The sequence below is a fragment of the Protopterus annectens genome, chromosome 5.part1 (assembly GCF_019279795.1).
Source record: "Protopterus annectens isolate FY-2018-M chromosome 5.part1, PAN1.0, whole genome shotgun sequence".
Classification (NCBI taxonomy): Eukaryota; Metazoa; Chordata; order Ceratodontiformes; family Protopteridae; genus Protopterus; species Protopterus annectens.
This window is the reverse complement of record NC_056736.1, coordinates 245306999-245322770: the sequence shown is the minus strand read 5'-3', so window position 1 is coordinate 245322770 and position 15772 is coordinate 245306999.

Sequence of the window (15772 nt, the reverse complement as noted above, 5' to 3'; positions counted from 1 at the left end):
ATAAAATTTAAAATAAAAGTTTTAAATGCAATCCAAATAATCAGTCTAAAGCATAAAGAAGTATGCACATTAGTGTTTATGGTAAATGGTGAGAAATAGCCATGTAATGGAACAATGGAATGGGTGCAGGGGGGAGTGCTGTGCATGGAGGGGCCTCATTTGACCATAATTTTGTGAGGGGGGTCTATAATACTGTCCTACTATACTTTTTTTTTTTACTCCCGATTCAGTTATTTCTGATTTTAACTCACTGTTTTTACATTACTGCTTATGATACTTGTTTTTTTCTGCCATCATAACTATATGAGTTATACTATGTCTGTATCTCCAGATGGATGCTAATGCACACCAGTTTTAGGAAATACCAAAGCTCTTTGTACATTAATAAACTATAGCAACCTTCTCCCTTTGTAGTAGAGAGTAGCTACTTACCTCATTTGCTGGCTGCTGTGTTGCACAACTGAAAGGGAAACCATTATTCTTTAAGCATATACTTATATTCTTCTTGGCAGCCCAAAACATTCACAAAGCCTATCATCATCAGAGATTTCACAAGGTAAATTTAATTTTACTATACAATGACCTGTGGAGTTTCAAGACTGCTCCTCTCTTTGAAACTGCAACTGCAACCTATGCTGCATTCTAAAAGAGTTATATTTTCACCTTAATACCTGTGACAAGACATTAGTCCTAATGCATAGCAAAATGTCACCAAGTTTAAGAATTAACTCCTTTGTAGGAATCCTATCATAAGCAAACTCTATAAAAAGAGAAAAAGACTCCAATCTTAGTAACAACCTGAAAACACATACTTCAACAAATTAAACAAAGCATCCAGCCTCATGGTGCAGGGGGATAAAGCCCTTATCATGACCCACAGGGTCCATGTTTATGTGGCAGTATAGGCACTGGGGGGACCAGATCGGGGAAAAGCATGGGATTGAGTGGTCAATGCTGACTTCCCCTTCCTTGTATGAGGAAAGCAGCCTAGACTTGCTGCAGTAGCAGAGTTAAGGGACCAATGGCCACTGCATTGTAAGCAGAGTACCACTTGGTCAGGTGCATGCATGCACCTTCTGATGCCAGCTACAGTGGAGCTTGCAAGGCTGGTTGAAGATATGGCAGCCCCATCCCCCAAGCAGTACGACATTACACCTGTGTCCTTAATCTCCTCACTGGCCCCATATGTAGGTTGGGTTGAGTCTGGGGAGGACAAAGTAGATCAAGTAGACCCAGTGCATTTATTTGAGGAGCTTTTGACTGCTGATGGTAAGCTGCAGGGAGGAGGAGCAATAAAAAAATTAAGAAAGAATTTGAAAGAAAATCAAATCTTCCAAGGCAACGACTGAGTTTAATACAGCGTTCTTTGTAAAAGACAATCACAATTCAATCCTCATCTATAGTACAAGACTTAGAAAACACACATCATTGTTTTGAATTGATATATAATAGCTTTACCTATATAGTTGACCTATTAGCAGACACATTTATTTCAGACTTCTTTCCTCTATCCTGATCTAGCCATCACACTGTTGACCACTTATTAGCCTCTACCAAGAATTACTCAAAAAAAGTCACTAAGGCATTTTTCAGGGGTGAAAAATACTAGTGGAGTGGGGCCTAAAGAATGTGCTGTTCTGCTTCCTTGCCTATATTAAGCACTGTCTTACTGTCCTGCAATACAGTCTGTTCATCCTAAACCTCTCATCTATCTTTGTGTGTAAGACTTGAAGAACTGTGGTGGTTATTCTCCAATGCAACAAATGCTTGCCCTACCACTGATCTGTGTTGATATAGGCCATAAGCATCACAATCTTTTTATGGAAGAAAATGAAACATGCCACTCATAGATATGGACACTTGCTGGCTAAAGTCCTTGGTCATAATCAGTTTGGGTTTATGAAGGGTTGATCCTGTTTACTTAACTAGGTCAACTTCTTTGAAAAAGCCACTGATACCTAGAATGAAGGTAAGTCAATGCTTATTGCTTACCTTGACCAAGCAAAAGTTTTTGTAACTTTTCCTCATTCAGGTATCCTAGAGAAAGTTATCAAAGTCTCCAGATATCCTTATGTTAATTGAGGAATGGCAAACTGACTTTCAAAAATGAACCCAGCAAATTAAAACTGAGAAGAAACTGTCCTCAGAAAGATTAATTTCTAGTAGTGTGCATACTAGAGCCACTCCTGACATCAAAGGTCTTTGACTGATTAAGTTTGATGATGATTGTACCTTCAAACTATCATCAAAACCCCTGGGTACTCCCACATTATACAAAAAGAACTAAGAGTATAAACAAATGGTGCCATGACCATGATCTCAGTCTACCAACCAGAAAGTGTCGCATTGTGTTTGGTAAAGAGGTGCACTCTTGCTCCTACTGCTTTAATGTTGAGCCCTGAAAACAGACACAAGCATTAGAGACTCACCACGTTTGTTGAAGAACAGCTTTCCTTTCACCACAATGGCTGTTATTGCCCAGCTGAATTTTCAGGGCATTCACTCCAGGTCTAAGGTCTCTACTTAACTGTCATTAGGCCCAAAATTGAATACAGTGCTCCCTTTGGCACATATCTGTCCAAACATAAGATCCAACTTAAAAGACCTAACATTTCCTAACAAGGAAAATCAATGGCCCAAATTCCCTTACTAAGATGCAATACCTTGGAACCATGTCTCTATTTTTGTCTCACACAGACTTTTTAGGGGGCAACCTAAACCTGGTGTACTAGGCCTCCAAAGACCCTTTTCTATGTAAAATCCTTCATATTAGCAAAGAAGGCAACACCATGAAACCAAACTAAAGACCTTAATGTCCCCACTTTTACCATAAACCAAACTCACTGTCAATCAAATAATATTTCATCTCTGTGACAGATTCCCTCTGCATAATAATTAGATTGTTCCCACACCCTCTTCAAATGCAACCTGGGTGAATTGATGGGTGACATCAAATACATCTCCAGTATACCCCACAAACCATTATATAATGTGGTATTAAGTAATGGGAACTGCAGTGCCTACACAACAAATGATCTACTTGACCAATTGATTAGTAGCAACCTCTGAACTTAAGACAAATAAATATACTGCACATGGTACTAGTCTAGTACATGGATTGTAATTGATTTATACACAATTCATTATTTTTCACTGCAGTTCATTAATGTTGTATTATCCAGCTTTTACTGCATATATAAGGAATGCATGTATCTTACTTCATATTAAATCAAAGCACAAACCTAGGCAGTTACAAATATGTAACTATTTGAATACCACAGTAACATTTATGTTTATTTATGTAACAGCAATGTTAATTAACAATGGTGCATTGTTTGGAATGGCCATTGTAGAAAAATGTTATACAACCTACAACAGGTTTATTTTTCAGGGTGACAAACAAATCAGGAAAGCAGCATGGCATTAATCTATATTATTCTTTCTCAGGAATAAATCTGCTTATAGTAAGTTGGTGCTATTATTGAAATGTTCTGAGCACCTTTGTGCAAGGGAGGATGATTTAAAGTGGCAATAATTGTCTATAGTTCTGCCTTTATCTTTTAACATGCATGGTGGTATAGTCATTAAACGTGCATGAGGCTATGATTTTAACATCATCTCTTTCTAGAATGCAGAAAAGGTGTTCTACTGATTTCTTTATTAGTTAAAACAGAAAACATTTGACTTACAAAAAAGAGATACTGACTTAATCAAAGTCACACAAACAGTAAAATATCTGCAGTCACGGGAGAAGCAATTCATGAATTTGTTAAATCATTTAATGCCCCTGTGTATTACAGTGCTAATCAACTTGTTTGTATATTCTTCACAATTTCTTCAATGTCCATGACAACCACATGTAATTCAGGAAATAGCTAGTGTAATATCACAGCTCATATAACTGGACTACAGACTTCACATTCATGAATCTGCACAATGCTTTCCGAAGCCAACATATAATTAATAACAAATAAATAAATAACAGTGAGTCCTGACAATGTGATTATGCCAGTTATGTATGTACATGTGAAGGGAGAGTTGATCAGAGCACAGGAACTTATCATCAGATCTGATGCTCATCAGATGTCCTCTTATTTCAGACTAGTGTTGGTTTTGAATTGGAGGTAGCATTTATTTTTAATGGCAAGATAGTAAGAAAATATCATTTAAATCCTTTTAAAGGAAATGTACATTTTAATAATGTTTCCATACAGCAAACTAATAAACAAATAAAGATCACAATGCATAAAACTGATAGCACAGAAAAAAAACTAATAAACAAATAAGGATCACAATGCATAAAACTGATAGCACAGAAAAAAAAAACAATATTCTATAGACTTACTTTAAACTTAATACACATGTGATCAACATATCCATAAAGGTTGGTTGTCATGATAATGATGCTTTCTTGATTCAGACTACTGTATGTTTGAATTACAAGTAGTGTTTATTTTATATGGTGAAATAGTAAAATGTGACACTGGGGTTTTCCAGAAATAAGGTATAATCTAAATCTTTGCAAAGAAAACTTATTTTACTAATACTTGTTTCCATTTAACATTGTGCTACCCCTTCACTACAACAACTGCAAAATATAACACAGTCCTTTTCTGCAGTGGAATCCAAGCTTTCTAAATCTCAGCTTATTCTCAACCCAAACAAAACTAAACTGATGGTCTTCCAACCCACAAGAGCCACAGACCCACTGCTGCTTTCTATATCACTTCCATAGAAAATACCGTGATTTCTGCCATATCCCAGACAAAACTCCTAGGCGTAATCACTGACAACAACATGAAATTTATATTCATATAGCTCAAACAATAAAAAAGTGGACAAAAAGCTAGGTATGTTATATAGAAGCAAATAGTTCCTAAACAATAACACAAAAGTTGCTATTGTTAAAACCCACTCACTCCCTACACTCCTTTATGCCTCACCCATACTCACCAAGTTAAAGAAAACAGACTTAGGAAAACTGGAAACCTGTTATAATAAAAGAGAAAAATTCACCATTGATTCTACATATAGATCCCAATACTGCCTAGTCCTGAAACAACTCAGCTGGTTAGAATTACCCAATCACTTATACTATACCCAACTTACAATGGCCCATAGACTACTACACCAACCTGAAAAAGACCTCTGCTCTCCAAGCCCTACTACAACCTTATTCCAATAATCATGTCTTACATTCCACCAATAAATCACAACTTCAAATATCCAAACCCAACAACACTGCAGGAGACTCTCTTTACTCCTATCACATAGCCAAAACCTGGAACACTATCCCTCATATTGTCAGATCTACAATTAACACTGTTAACTTTAAAACATTTTTTGAAAAGCCACTTATCCAGCAATTGGATATGCCTATGCCCCAGCCCTGACTAACTACTACTACTTCTTCCACATACTGCCAAATCCTACTGGTGTTCCCCGCTGCTGCTTATTACTTTCTCCATCTAAACTTTTCCGCTGATATTCTCATACTTGCTCACTACTTCTTCATATCGCCCAAACTTACTGTGCTACACTCCTAGTGCCTAAAAGTTCTTCTATGTACTAGATACTTTACTGAAACACCAACTATTCCTTCCTCTGCTATTCTGATACTCTACTAGGACACCATCTATTACTATCCCAAAATTGTATGCTAACCTGTCTTATTTATCCTAATGTTTCACATGAAACATGTTGTTGTCACTGCAAATTCTGTGTTATAATTCTTCTGTAGAGAAGTAACAAGAGTATCTATCCATGTATTTCAGCTTCTATGCCTATATACAAAAGTATTAAGACTTGTATTATTTGCAGCTATGTAAGATACAATTTGTTCTATATAATTTGCAGCTATGCAAGATATGATTTGTTCTGTCTCTTAGTTTTTATACCTGTGTAATTTTACCTTGTGATTGTGGAGCTTTTCTCCCCGGGCCTCAGCTGAAAATGGGTTTTGTGCCCAGTTAGGCTTTCCCGGTAATCAAATGTCAAATAAATAAATAAACAAATAAATATCCTACAAAACTGAATTCAGCCCCCCCCCCCAAAAAAAACAATATTATATAAACTAACTTTAAATTTGACACGAATGCGGCTGTAATATATAATAAAGGTGGGTTACAATCATGACATAGTTAACCATGCTTAGAAGATAAAGCTATCATTATATAACAAGCAGTAAGGTTCAGCAAACCTAGTGAACAGCAATATATTCTATTTCTATTACTGGAACACAAAATACAATTAACATTGTAAGTATGCATAATTATGTTTATCCCAAGGTATTCCTAGATGAAATTCCAAAATATTGGTGAAACTTTCCAAAATATAAGAGGTTGCTGAATTAAAGCATTCCATAATTTCACTGAGATAGTTGTTGTATTTATTCAGTGCTTAATGATGAAGAATTTTACCAAGGCTGAAATGAACCATATAAGTTACAAATCTTCCCGCCCAGTTGGTGTCTTGCTCTTTTACTTGGTGTCTTTGCAGTTGCCTGCCCCTACTGTAAATGTGATCTGTGACACTCCTCCCAGTCTAGTGTCATTAGCTCATTCTACCTAGTACAGAGAGAACATTTGATAAGGCCTTCTGTTTCTCCTTTTCAAAAAAAAAAAAACAAAAACATTTTTTTTTGCCTGAACCTCCTTGTGTTCTGACTGTGCTTCTCAAACATTTTGGAAATATAGAGTATATTTCAGAGCATTTATTATAACTGTAATTGTCTTAATATTGCTACAACTCAAGTGCTCTAGGTTGCACTGCATCTGAAGTGTTTGTGTGTTTTAGCTGCTTTTCTGTATATATATAGACTTCTCTGTTTCTTTAACTATATAAGCTCTGCAAAGTTGTTTTATTGCATTCCTGCCTGTATTTCTGAGATTTTTTGTACTTTTAAAGTTTGTTTTTGCTTAGTTTACCTGGTAGGCTACACACTCAAGTGCGTTAGCCGAATTAAAGCATTTACTGTGTTTCTGTACCTAATTTCTGCTACTTTGTAAAAAAAAAAAAAAAAAAAAAAAAAAATCCTTGTTTCCCGCTTTTACTGAACTAGAATAGTCCAGTCTTCAGGTATTGCTGATCTCTGGGCAGTGTCATAGTTCCTGTGTTGCCCATATCCTTATTTGGATAGCAGAAAGCTTCTTTGTTCACCAGTGAGAGTGGGGAGCTCTGAGCAGCCTATCTGTCCCTTGAGTAGTGGTTCCAGCCCAGTGACCTGTAGCTTATTGGCCATTTTGGGCCATTTCCTATCTCTTTCTAACCCCCTGCTTTAAAGCCAGCTTTAGCGCATTTTTGCGGTTGTGACTTAAAGTTTGTCCTGTTTGTTGCATTTACCTGTTGAGGCTACACACTAAAGTGTGCTAGCCTGTGTTACATATTTATTGCATTTTTCTGCTGTTTGTTGCAAAAAAGAAAAAAAAAATATATCCTTGTTTCCCATCTTTCCTGACCTAGAGTAGTCCAAATACAGGCTTTGCTGTATTCTGGACTTTTGGAAAGTTCCTGTGTTGCCCATTTCCTTTCTTGGATAAAGGGAGGCTTCTCTTGTTCACCAGTGGCAGTGGAGAGCTTACAGCAGCCTATCTATCCCTGGAGGAGTGTTCCCAGCACAAGAATCTGGTAGTCTATTGGACGTTTTGGGCCAACTTCTAGCTATTTCAAGTCCCCCTGTATAAAACCCACTTTGGCACGGTTTCTGCGCTTGTTACTACTCAGCCAAGCTCCTCATGGTCCTGCAGAGTGGTGCTAGCAGCAGAGAGGCTAATAGAGCGACTGCTAACCTGATAAAAGTGTTTTTTTTTTCCTGCTACTACCTGGGCAACTGTCCGATCTAGCTAAACTGCAAGTATTTCTGCTTCTTCAACTGTTTTAAACTGTTTAAAGTTGTTTTGCACCTGCACTTTTAAAGTTTGCCCTGTTTGTTGCATTTACCTGTTGAGGCTACACACTCAAGTGTGCTAGCCTGTGTTACATATTTATTGCATTTTTCCTGCTGTTTGTTGCAAAAACAAAAAAAAAATTTCCTTGTTTCCCGTCTTTCCTGACCTAGAGTAGTCCAAATACAGGCTTTGCTGTATTCTGTACTTTTGGAAAGTTCCTGTGTTGCCCATTTCCTTTCTTGGATAAAGGGAGGCTTCTTTGTTCACCAGTGGCAGTGGGGAGCTTGGAGCAGGCTATCTATCCCTGGAGGAGTGTTCCAAGCACAAGAATCTGGTAGTCTATTGGCCTTTTTGGGCCAATTTCTAGCTCGTTCAAGTCCCCCTGCATAAAACCCGCTTTAGTGCGGCTTTGCACGATTTTGCACATAGCGCAGCATCGGGCAGCTCCGCTTAATTGGGTTTAAACCATTATCGGCTCCACAAAGTCTGCTCTTCACTTTTTCCCTTAGAACTGATCTAGCTCTCATAATAAACACCCTATTCCCACTCTAAAGCCTGGCACTTGCTCACTAAAGCAATTATATAAGTCAGCACTAAAAAATTAAAAGCACTACACCCTCACAAACTCCCCTTGAGTACTTTGTTCAACATTGGCCCTTTCTGTCAATTATAAAGGAATTCCCAATACTATTCTAGCATGTCCAAAGGTCAGTTGTCAATCTCCTCTCTGGTCCAGCTGGTGAATCTGGGAATCTTGAGGCAATGTTACAACTGCCTCATGTACACAGACAACCCTCTCCTCCTCCAACAAATTCCAACACATGTGAGAGATGCAACCATAGAGCCAAACTGGAGGCTAAGATCTCTCAACTCAGTACTGGCGTAACCAGTCAGGAGGAGAAGGAAACCACACTCAGTACAATTCCAGTCTCACATAGACCTACTACGACAGCAAACCAAACACATAAACACACAAAAACATACTCAGAGGCTCTAAATAAAAATTTGCCTAAACAGCAGAGACCTCCAAAGCAGACACCCAAGCAACCGCTACCCCAAAACAAAACACGTGCAACACATAGCTCACAAAGCCAGTGTGCCGAACAGTCACAGCCCTTAAGGCTAAACAACACACCTGATACACTTGTAATAGTTGACTCTATCGTCAGGCACACTGACGTCCCGCTCACCAAGCTGAACAAGGAGAAGGTCACGGTGAGCTGCCTGTCAGGTGCTAGGATCCGCCACATAACACAAGCACTCAGGTCACTCCAAGGCAAGTACAAATATGACTCAGCCATTGTCCATGCTGGTGTGAATGACCTGAGACGTACCTCCCTGGACTACATGAAAAGAGACATAGAGGAGCTCTGTGAGCATGTAGCCAAGGCCGGTATGACCCTGACCTTGAGTAGCATCTTACCCTCACCAAGAATGATGCCACAATATGAAGACAAGATGATTAATTTCAACAATTGGCTTAAGTATTGGTGTCATTCAAAGGGGATCCAATGCCTGTCTGCCTGGGATGACATGCTCGACAAGCTATGATGCTTCGCTAGGGACGGCTTGCACCTGTCACCCCTGGGCTTTCAGATATTGGCAAAGGATCTTGCCACCCCCATAGTGCCTTTTTTAGGTAAGGCTCAAAAGACAAACCCACCTCCATAGGTATCACAAGGGATAAGAAACTAAGAGTAATGCTACTCAATGCCAGAAGTCTAAACCTCAAGATGCATGCACTCAAAACTCTCCTTAGCATGGAGAACATTGATATCTGTGCAGTAACAGAAACCGGGTTCAAGGCTCCCAAGAACACCCCAGCACTACCAGGTTATACCTCATACCATGTTTTTCGGCCCCAAAACTTGGACCGAACCACAAAAGGAGGGGGAGTATCAATATTCGTCAAAGATACCCACACCTCCAGGTTGGTGGCACAGCACGAAGCATCAGGGACTATCCATGCACAACTAACAGTGGGTAAAACTGCCTTCCAGTTTATAGCCTGCTACAAACCACCCTCCCAAACCCAGGAACCCCACTGGGCCTTCCTGAGAACATTGGAAAATATGAAGGTCTCTCCAAACACCATTATATTGGGCGACTTCATCTACCCTAACATAGACTGGGAGCATTACTCTAGCTCCAACACCCTAGCCTGATGGTTCCTAGAATTTATAAACTCAAATGTTACGGAACAACTTGTTGCCACTCCCACAAGAGGGGAAAACATACTGGACCTGATCATCACAAACATGGGGACTCTATGCTCCAGACCAGAAGTGTATCCCTCACTGGTAAGATCAGACCATAAACTAATCTCACTAGATATTCCCATCCCGACCCCAGCCCCTGCCCAGAAAACCACAGTGAAAAACTTCTCTAAAGCAAATTTCACACTCCTCAAAACCGAGGTGGAATTCTTCAAAGCCCCCGGGCCTGTGGAACATATTGCCCAGACCGCAGAATCCTTTATAAACGCATTCTATGAACACCTTCAGGAATGCATGGATCATGCAATCCCAAATAAAACCAAGACCCAATCCACCAAAGTTAGGCGACCTGTCTGGTGGACCCCAGCCATAAGCAAACTATACAATAGAAGGAGGAAGCTACTACATGATAGAGCAAAATCCCAAAAAGGGAAGGCATCTCTGATCAGTATTAGCAAAAAACTATGGGCACTCATAAAATCATCTAAGGCCAGCTTCGAGAGAAAAATTGCACAGGACACTAAGGATAATCACAAGGCTTTCTTTAGTTATGTTAGGAACCTGGGTGGGAATTCCCAGATATGCTCAGAATTAGTCCAAAATGACAAAAAATACACCGACCCCACAGACATTGCCAACATCCTAGCTGACAGGTTCACTGCAAACTTCTCCCTCCCTTCCCCACCAAAAAGGCAAATATCTATCCCAGCAGAGTGCTTCCCCCCTGACATCTCAGATGCTCAGGTAAGAGCCGCCCTCTCCAAAGCAAAAAACACAGCATCAATGGGACCAGACGGTGTCCCAGGCTGCGTCCTACATGAACTCCAAGAAGAACTAAACCCAAACATAAAACTACTGTTCAATCTCAGCCTTACTACAGGATATGTACCCAAACAGTGGCATACAGCAACAGTGGTCCCTCTTCACAAAGGTGGTGCCTCAACGGATCCTGGAAACTATCGCCCCATAAGCCTGACTAGCTTGGTCTGCAAAGCTATGGAAAGGATCATCATGGACCTCATAAATAAAGATATTGGGGACCTACAGACACTGGATCCTACCCAGTTCGGCTTTGTTAAGGGCAGATCCTGCCTCTTAAACCTGGTTGATTTCTTTGAAACAGTCACCAAGGCCATTGACGAGGAGAAGGTGGTCCACACAGCCTACCTGGACCTTGCAAAAGCCTTCGATACAATACCCCACTCGGGCATTATAGATAAGCACACCAGCTTAAATATAAACCCCTATGTCACTAGATGGGTTGCAAACTGGCTCAAGGACAGAACCCACATGGTTAGAATTGCTGGAGCCATGTCAGACTCCAAACCAGTTACAAGTGGCATCCCACAAGGCTCAGTCCTGGGACCTTTCTTGTTCCGTATATATTTCTCAGAGGTACAGGCTAACATGGAAGGACTGTGGCTGACCAAGTTCGCAGATGACTGCAAACTGGGCGCCATAATCGACTCTCCAGCTGACACAAGCATCCTACAAAAGGGCCTCATAGAAACAGACAACTGATGCCAGAGCCATGGCCTCAAGCTAAATGCCAAAAAGTGTATAGTCATCCCCTTTGGCAAAAACAAAGTGCCCACAAATTACCACATATGTGGTTATCCATTAAGTACGGAAGAAGTAATTAGGGACCTGGGGACCCAAGTTGATAGCAATCTCTCATTTGACAACCACATGGCCAAAGTGGTTAGAAAAACATTTTATATAGCCCACCTAATCATGAAGGGATTCACATCTAGATCAGGGGAGGTCATCGTGCCTCTTTACTCATCCCTCATCAGGCCCATAATTGAGTACAATGCCCCTTTTGGGATGTACCTTACCAGACACCTGCAGCAACTGGAAAGACCCCAAAAGTACCTCACCAAGAGGATCAAAGGGTTCAAACAGATGCCATATGCTCCCCGGTTAAAGAAACTCCAGCTCTACTCAGTGGCATACTACCTGCTCAGAGGTGATCTGTGCCTGATGTATAAAGCCATGTCCAACCCGGAATTAATGGACATGCTGCACCTCAGAAAATCCAAGTTCCATCGAGCTACGCGCTCGAGAGACTTGAACCTCAGCACTGAAATAAATAGGACATGCTGGAGGGACAGATTCATAACCCAGAGGCTCCCTTCACTCTGGAATAAAATCCCAGTCCAGGTTAGGCAGAGTCCCTCATTGACTCTCTTCAAGAGGAATCTTGATGAGTGGATGGGAGATAGTAGGCTTACCCCAGGTATCACTTCTGTGTCACTGTTAGACAGAGGCACAGTATACTAACCTCGGAAAAGGGCATAGCAAAATTCATTTAAAATGGGTGGCGAAAGCCAAACACACTCTGGCTAGGCTTATAAATGCCCTAGGGCAGATAGCCTAGTATGAACCTATGAACCTAAGTAAGTTGTTTTCTAAATCTGTATTTCTCACAAGTATATCTGATAAACAATTAAAGCAGTCCCCATCTGTATGAACGATCTGCATTTTTTTAAAGTGGAACACAACAGTGTGCAGGCTGGTTGAATTGAGGAGCACACTCAAAAGATACAAAATGAGTCTGTTAGCTTTTTCTGGCAAGAAAAAAAAAACAGAAAAGAGAGAATGGAATCTCAACAGCAGCTTACTTATGAAGAGCAAAGTAAGACCATAAAATATTGACAATAAAACTTCACTTAAGTTATGTATTTATGGGTCTCTATATCACATGATCAAATACTTACTTAATCGAATTTCTAATCGTCGGATGCTCATTGTCAAAACCTCTCTTCATCAAATGGCAGTTTCATCAAACTTTTTGGCAGAGAAAAGCAATGGTCAGCCAACCTAGTGCCCATCACTAAATTATAAAAATTTAAAACCCACCCAAGTTGGGGGGATGTATCCCCCCACATCCCCCTAACTAAATATACCAACTCTGAGATTGCACTACAGTGGAGAAAAGCCAAATTCCTGATGGTGGCCAACGGTTGCTTTTCTCTGTGAAAAAGTTTAATGAAACGGAGATTAGATGAAGAAAGTTTTCGACAATGTGGGTTGGACAAATAGCAATTTGACAAAGTAAGTATTCTCTTAAATGATATAGACACATGTATTTATACACTGTTATCCAGGTTATACCCTAAATCAGCTTTACATGATAGCTTCCCAGGAAGTCTTGCCAATAATTGTATTAATGAATGGGCAAGTAGGATGGCAAATTACTCAGGTTAATTACAGATAAAACTCACAGTTTGATACCAAGTAATTTACAGAATGCACTTTAACCTTATCTATAGAAACCGTTTGGTAAGTGCAGTATGAATCAGGGTTAAATGTATATATGACTGTAGTTTCAATTTTAATAGTAAGGCTATATTAAGAGCAGAGGCAGATTTTTGGTCCTTCAAAATGTAAAATAATTATGTTTTGTAACATAGTGGAAGTCTTTATAGATAGCAGATGACTTTTAACATGTTATTAGGTTGACTGATAGTTTGAAAGATTTATGCATACAAACTGCATCTTGAATTGATCTATGGTTATTTGTAGCAAGTTGTTTAATAATAACTGAGAGATTTCAAATCTGATCAGCTGAATTCTCAAAATAAATGCAGCATTATTAGCATTATAGGATTACAGATACTGTCATTCAGGAGGAGGCTATCAGGAGATAACAGATATATCCTTAAACAAATAGGAGTTTCTATATCTAAGAAAGAGTGCAGTACAACTGTAAACTGGAAACGCTAATGACACCTTTAAATGTGTAATTAATCAATTTGTGAAGATCAATCAGAGATTTATTTGTCTATAACATAGAAGGAAAACATATTGCTTTTCTTAAAGCACACTGAAATGACATATATGATGATGTTATTTCAAAAACAGACGATTTGGGGGAAAATATTCAGTTTTGTGATGTTGTCCCTCGATAATGAATTACATTTTATCTGTCCAGATGTTATTTGACTTTGTATAGAACATATCAAAATAAAAAAAATATATACCTTAAGGTGTGTTAGTTTTCAATACTTTTCATTTAAATTAACAAAATGCTTATCTCATTAGTCCATCGGGACGTTAACATGTCATTTTGGGTATGTAATGGATACAGTGTTGATTTATCTAGATTTAGTTCTTAATATTAGACTATGCTACAATTAGTGACAAACTCAATTACAATTTTAACACAATTAGATGGACTGGATTCTAAAAGCTATTTGCGGACTTCGCAGCACACAATTTCAAAAGACACTTTGCAAGCAGTCTAAGTGCTTAACTATTCAGTGTAGGCTAGTTACAACAGATTCTGCACATGCCCTTTGGATTCCAAAACACATTGTGCATGCCCAATGCAACTTAAATGTGACAGACTGCTTCCAAAATCATTGGTGTATGCCATACCACAATGCAAGAAATGGAAGCTATTTCCATGGAATATGATGGAATCCTTAATAATGCTGACAAAAAAATGCTACTTGCAGTGAATGGATCACAACAGGCTCCAGTACTGCAAGCCATAGAGAAGAATGTGGCTGTCTAGCGTAAAACCATGGCTGCAACTAGGACAACTGTTAGATCAACAAATCATTGACAGGTATCACTTAGACAACTGGTGCAGGCTGTGTGCAACAGGTGTAACCCACATGTCTGTGTGGACATTGTGAGATGACCGCATCTGTCTTGAAAAAAAGTACTTCAGTCTGGGTTTACTCATATGTGGGACATTTCAATGGCACATGCAGGAATGCTGTAGGAGTCTCACAAATAGCTGCAGGTCATACCCTGCCAAATTTCCTGGCATCAATGTACAATAATCAAGTCATACCCTATCAAAATTCCTGGCAGCAATGTGCAACAAGGTGGATGATGAGTACATACACTTTTCATCTACCCCTATGGAGTGGAAAACTTTTATGTACCAGTTCTATATTCATGCAAGCTTCCCACATGTACTTGGTGCAATAGACTGCACCCACATCCTTATGTAGATCCCAGTTCATCCAGAAGCAGACAGATACATCACCAGAAAGGGGTGGCCATTCAGTTTGTGTGTACAACAGATAGAAGCATAGTAAACAACATGGCAAAACACCCTGGAAGTGTCCATGATGCTGCCATATAGAGTTAAAGTGGTCTGAGGGTTGCATTCCAGCAGGGTAAATTCCTGAGGGAATACTGCTGGGTGAGTACAGGAACACAGCTAGGATGTAAGCTGAAGACATCTCTCTCAACAACATCCATTATGATATTACTCCCCACAGCAGGTGAATCTGATTATCCACTTGAGGCATGGTTAATGGCCCCATACAGATAATCATCAGGCCCTGCAGAGGTGGCCTACCTTGGAGCACTCACAACAACATGAAACACCATTGAGCATGTGATTGCTGTACTCAAAGCTAAGTTCAGATGTCTAGACACATTCGGGAGTGTACTGCAATACACACCTGAGAAGACAGCACAGATGCTGTGTCTGCCATGCTACACAATATTGGTTAAATCCACACACCAACATAGCCAAAAGGATTCCAAATCGGAAAAAAACCTGCTCGCAAAAACGCAATTTTATTTAATTTTGTACAAACAAGCAAAACAGCGTTTTCGCTACTCTCACTAGGTAGCTTCTTCAGAGGCTAAAAAGAGCGCGAAATCAGCGCTCTTTAAATACTACGGGAACTTACAAATAAG